This window comes from Chanos chanos, chromosome 2 (genome assembly GCF_902362185.1).
Source record: "Chanos chanos chromosome 2, fChaCha1.1, whole genome shotgun sequence".
NCBI classification, from domain to species: domain Eukaryota; kingdom Metazoa; phylum Chordata; class Actinopteri; order Gonorynchiformes; family Chanidae; genus Chanos; species Chanos chanos.
Genome location: NC_044496.1, coordinates 38954839 through 38961431, shown reverse-complemented (window position 1 = coordinate 38961431; position 6593 = coordinate 38954839).

Sequence of the window (6593 nt, the reverse complement as noted above, 5' to 3'; positions counted from 1 at the left end):
CCCCCAGAATTTCTCATTTCTCCGGATGCAGAGATGGCTTTCAACTGGATAGAGTGGGAATGTTTTGGGCAAGTTCAGGTTTGCTGACAAGCTACTCTATTCCTCCCCCAGGCTTGCTAGTAGCACCAACTCAATGTGCTGTCTATGTTTCCCTCCCTTCAGAGGGACACTCCAGGGCCGCCCTTGATGACCGAACTACTGTCCATTGCGTTAAAGACCTCCTCTAATCTACATGGTGGTGTTTGTGGTGTTGTGGAGTACAGCATCTCCTTGTATACAAATGACCCTCTGCACTACTTAAGATGCCTGTTGTCCTCTAACCTTGCAGTTTTTCAGGTTTCAACTTTCAAACTGAAATTTCAAGAGTTAATATTTTTCATTCAATAAACCTTTACAGATTAAGCAGTTGGACATCATTTCTATCAGAATTTAAATATCTAGGTATAAATATTACACAATCTTTGTTTACTCCTCAAAATGCCATTCAGATACTTTTAGTTGAGAACATGATAATTGACTTTCAGCTATTGTAATGTATTAAAATAAACAGGGTTTTTTTCCCCAAAGCTTGCCAACTTTTTAATCTAAATTGGGTTTTTTGTTTTGTTTTGTTTTTTTTTTCCAAGAGATGGGAAAAGCCCTCAGTTATCTTATCTGGGGTGGACGGTCCCCTTGCATTGGCAGGGGGATCCATCAGAGATCAAGAGAAGCAGGTGGTTTTGCCCTTCATAACTTTGTGTCCTACCACCGAGCTGCCAACGTTCAAAAACTGATTTTTGGGTCAAATCTCAAAGAACTGACCAACTCATGTCACTCCTCCTCCCTGCCTGCTTTTGCCTTCTCTTCCCTTTTACTACCCTCCCCCTCACGCTATTCAAAACCCCTCTGTTGCTACCTTGGGATTTGGATCCCATCCCATCATTTTACATGTAATTGTGCTGATACTTTGGGGCCTATTCACAGCAACTAGTTGTCCCCTCCCTCTACTCTAGACTTTTGCTCTCTGGGATAGGGTTGGCATTAAGTCCTTCAGTGACCTCTATGGTGGCAACCTATTCTGCACTTTCATGTCTTTGGGCTCAAAATAGAATCTGGCTCACTCCAGTCTATTTTGCTAATTTTGGCTACACCACTGTGTACAAAAACTATTCACCTCATTCCCCAGGCCTACTTTTGAGCTTTTTTGAGAAAGGCTTTTTAATTGTTTCCAACCCAGAAGGGACTTACATCAGATCTATACTACAGCTTACATACTCTGCTCTGATCACAGGGTCTCTAAAATAAAATCTGAATGGGAACAGAAGCTGGGACTGGAAAGAATAAATTCCTCTTCCTCTTGTGGCGATCTCAGCCTTCTTCACTTAAAAGCAGTCACATAAGCGTGTCCAGACTGGCAGAAATACATAAGGATTGTGAGCCCAGTGCTGCAGCACTGTGCCAGCAGATTTAACAGATATGTTCGGGTCCAGTGTAAGACGGTACAAGAACGTTTTGCTCTGCTGTATTTGGCATACTTATAAGTATCTTTAGGTTCAGACTTAGTCCTGGCCTAGTTGCTGGCAATTTTTGGTGTGCCAGCTGATTCTCTCCCCTGTAGGTCTCAGTTTGACTCACATTATTGCCTTTACATTGCTTTTAACCAGGTTCAGGTTTGATACTGTTGGCTTGGCAACCTCTTATTCCTCCCTTACACTCTGTTTGGCTGAAAGATATGATGCTTTTCTTCAGTCTTGAAAATATCATGTATTCACTCAGACAACGTAGTGAACTCTTTAATAAAAGATGGCAACCCTTTTCTGGCTTACCTGAGCAGTCCTCTGACGCTCCCTTCAGATTAAACATGTATACGCATGGCCCCTGATGCCCTTAATTCACTGGTGCAATGGGAGCCCAGGATGACTTGTCCTTTTAAACTTTTTTTTGCTGTTGTTGTTTCTTCAGTTTTTTGTTTTCCTGTGTTGAGATCATTTGAAGTGGGTCAGAATTTGTAAGTGGGTACAGGTGGGACAGGAAAACTGGAGATTTCACTTGTAAAGTACCTGTCTTTTTCACCAATAAAAACAGTGTAAAAAAACCACATCCACGTGCACATGACATTTGTGTTTGTCCTTATTCTTTGTGATCTTACACTCTTTTTCTCACGTATCTCCACATTAGTGTCTGCGCTCTTCTAATGAATTTTATTACTAGAATTAAGTTATTGGTGTTTTGAGTGGGTTATGAGAAGAATGATGAGTATCCAGGAGGTTGTTTCAGAGTAGTATTTTAGGCTGTTACTGTTAAGAGGTTTGATGGTCATGCCCAAGACAGTTTCCATTAAACTGGAGAGAACAGGAGTCCTATAGACTAATGTCTTCCACTGAGGCTCAACCCGAAATGCAGTATTTACAGCTATTAATGGATACAATCAATCAGAGATATTTACAATAAGATGATATAAAACCCACAGTCAGAATGTAAAAAGAATGATCACAAATCCCAGACTAATAGTTGTTATGCTTTAATGATAAACTGAATAACAATGCAAATACAAAGTCACGGTTTCCTCCGAAAAGGATTACAACTGGCCTTCGAGAAAATCCATTCAGAATCCAATTTAGTCCTGGATTTAGACAAAATCCCTGTCTGACAAACCAACCCAAAACCTAGCCATTCATAATCCAGTTGTATTTGATGTTATAAGAAGTTTCCAGGAAATGCAAATATCTACCGAGAACAAAATGTCTTTACTATCAGCAGTGGCAGAGCCATCAAATCCTCGTTTATCCAACATAGTCCAAGTTCAAAACAACACTGGTGACTTATTAAGTAAACCTTGAAGTCACTGGATCCCTAGAGACATTTGGTATGACCTCTGATGTCTTGGCATAGATTAACCTGTCATAAAAGTGTTAGAAGAGGCTGCAAGATCAGGAGCAGGTCCTGTAGCGTTTTGTTCTTCATGAGGAAAAAAGGAGGCCTGTGCAGAGGAACTGGATGAGGATCTCTGTGAGGGTGTGATGTCAGCATGTGGAGGAGTGAAGTTAATATACTGATACAGACTCCTCACATTCCTTCTTTTAATGGGCGAGACTGTTGGAAGGGATACAAGATGAGTTTCAGTGGGACAAGAGAAGAAGAGACAGATCGAATGTATTATATTATATTATATTATATTATATTATATTATATTATTCCCACACTATTCTCCATGACACATTTAACTATGTGGTAAATGCTATTTTCTATCTATCTATCTATCTATCTATCTATCTATCTATCTATCTATCTATCTATCTATCTATCTATCTATCTATCTATCTATCCTCACGTACAGTGTAGATCAGAGGGTATGTCAGGGGACATGCAGGGAGAGACATATTCTTTAGTCCTTCCTTTTTTCTCAGACTTTCTCTGGTGTTTTCTACCCTCTGAATAGCCAAAGGACAACCTTGGAAATCCAGTCTGTCTCTTGCTAAATTGTTTCACCTGGGAAAATCCTTTAATGGAGAAGCTGGGATGCTTAAATTCATGAACCTCAGTCTCAAAATTCCTGCACACAACAAGAATAATCATAAGAAGCGTTTAGTTAAAACATTGAGAGTATGAAACCAATGGCTGGTGTTAGGTACTTTGCCATTCGTTTGAAGCCATGGGCAACGAGAAGTTCACGAAGAGCTCCATACTTTTTTATCTTCTTTAGCATGGAAAGATCTTCATGCAGTTTGATTTCCTCCTCAAAACACTTGCTGTCGATAATTACGGACTTGCCATCTACACTCCACTGGAGAAACATAGGTCATACCACAAAACTGCAACCATGTACGACAGAGACAGGCAGAGAGAGAGAGAGAGAGAGAGAGAGAGAGAGAGAGAGAGAGAGAGAGAGAGAGAGAGAGAGAGAGAGAGAGAGAGAGAGAGAGAGAGAGAGAGAGAGAGAGAGAGAGAGAGGTTTACCTGAAAGGATCTGATGTTTGGGTTGTCAACGATAGCTGCAAATCTTTCTAAAAACTGCGGAGTTGCATATTTTCCAATACCTCTTGTTTGCATATTTATGTTTTTAGCCGTTCAATAAATGTTATATTTCGCCTGCTCCTTAGCTCAGTGTGCTCTAAGTAATGCTGTCAGTTTAATTTATGCTAATAAAAAAATCAAACTTTGTGTAAAACAACTTGTTTTCCCCATTAGTAACTATGGAAACAGCAACTCGAAAATCGGAAATGCGAATTTTATAAAACCGTAACTGCAGCATGGCTATGAATATGGTGAAACTGCAGAGGGCAGCATTTCACCTCTTATTTTACCTGTCACTTTATTTTCATAGTTAGTAAATTTGCTGAAACAGAATTGTCTCAGTAAATTATGAAAATGGAGGGATAGAAGCGGGTTACATCTAGTGAAGTAGACTTAATACAAAGTCAAAGTACGTAGAGTGAAGTAATGTCTTTGTTTAAGGTGTACGCTTTAAAAATTTGTTTAGATGTGTTAAGTTGAACAAGCTACAAATACAGAAAGTTCTTACGACTGAAACACAGGCTCTACTTCCTTTACAAACAGTGTGTCGTTTTGTCCTCACGAACACCGAGAACCATAGTCTAATTATTGAACGATAACAGGCATAATTGCAGACATAACAAGTGAAAGGAAATTAAATGGCAATAAGCGCAACAAAAGCATATCCTACTCGGGTTGCATTCATAAACTAGAGGTGAATTATAGTGTTTGTTCTAAGGGAAGTAGGATCGTTACACCGTCTTGACCGATGTCCCCATCGGTCAAGTGAAATACTCTTTACTTACACTTGGCAAGTCTACTGATCTTTGCTTAAATAAATTGTATAAAAATGCGAACGTGAACACGAAACATTTGTTAGAACGTACAGTATATCCTAATACATTTTCATGTGTTGCATATGACGTTTTTTACACACTGTTGGCGTATTCTTAAAGAAGCTGTATACAAACTACCGTCCCGTGGGCATGCCAGAGTTGACAGCGTGGGGACAAAACGTGTTTAGGCCATCTATCTATCTATGTATCTATCTATCTAAGAATAGTCTACGTATTAGAGACACCCTGTTGATTTGGGCGTTTCTGAAAAGTTCATCCCTTCACTTCAAGTTATTTCATTTTTTTAAGAAGACATAAAATAGTAAATGAGTGTTGCTTTAAACATGTTTATTATGTTGATAGAACATCCTATGGTAAGCCTATAACATTCACAGTATTGTACACCTTGACCCATCAGATTAAAATGAAAACAAAACATCCTTCTGATTTCCATTTGGTTTGTAATACTTAAGAAATAGAAACCTCCTCTCCAGGATTCTCATATACATATAAAAGTACAAGAATGAGAAAAATACTTTCCATATATTACACATATATAAAATGCTCTTTTTATATATATATATATATATATATATAAAAGGGCTTCCCGTTTACAAAAAATGTCCTTAGTCTCTTTTATATGCATACATACACATTTACATACATAAAAATAATGTTCCATATACATGGTAATTTTGCTGTTTCAGTTGTGTAGTTTTATATCCAGTCTGAGAAATTATATACTTAATTAGCAATGTAAACATGGATTCCTTCATTTTTCATTCCATGGACATATCAATCCATGCAATTATCTCAATTTCTAATGATGGGGAAACAAAAAAAGAAAATCACATTTTTATCACCAAAATAAGGTGAAAGGTCATTATATCTCCATAACTCTGGTGATTTGCTTTCTCTAAACACCCTTCATGCAAGACTCTCTTTGTTAATATATTTTTTTTTTCATTTAAATGTAATTCCAACCATACCCAGACCAGTGATTTATTCAGCGTCAGTTCTGAAGATATGACTATAACCAATCTGATTTCTGTTGCTTTTTTGTGACCCAGGGCTGTAATGAATTATAAATATTGACAACACCTTGAGCAATATGTCATTTTCAGCAGCTGAATTAGATTATGATTTGCAGATTACTCTCTGGCCAAGAGGAAACACATCCATCTAAAGTCTTTAAGGATTTGGTTTCTTTGCTCAAGCTTGACAGTGCCTTCAGCAATATGCTTGATGAAAGGACTTTAAAAAATTATCCTTTTTTTAATCTAATTCTTCTTCTTTATGAGATGAACAGTTCACTAGTAGACTTTACAAAGCTCTGAACTCCCTGGCATGTATCTGAAAAAGGAGCAGGGAGGCAAACTTCCCTACACGTCAGAAAATATCGGCTGTTGATAGGGACGCCTTTCCTGAAAATGGGCTTTTCAATTCCCAGGTCTGATGAAGGCGAGCGTTCACAACATTTACCTTAGGGAGTCTTAGGCCGTCTACCTCCAAGCTTTTTCTGTAAGATTATACTTTATAAATATGACCGAGGCAGCTCTTTTAGATGGGACCCTGTTCCTCCACCTCTCACCCCAATCCCTTCACAAAACCCCTCCCCAAAAAAAGCCCCCTAGCTCTGGATGTCAGGACAAAAACGAGCTGTGTGAACAAGGTCCCAATGTGCAGAATCCAAGGCTTTTCAAACATGAAAGGAATTTGCTTTTTTTCCCCCTCTTTTTACACAAAAACACAGAGCTCACGGGAAGGAATAGCAGACAGCTGAGT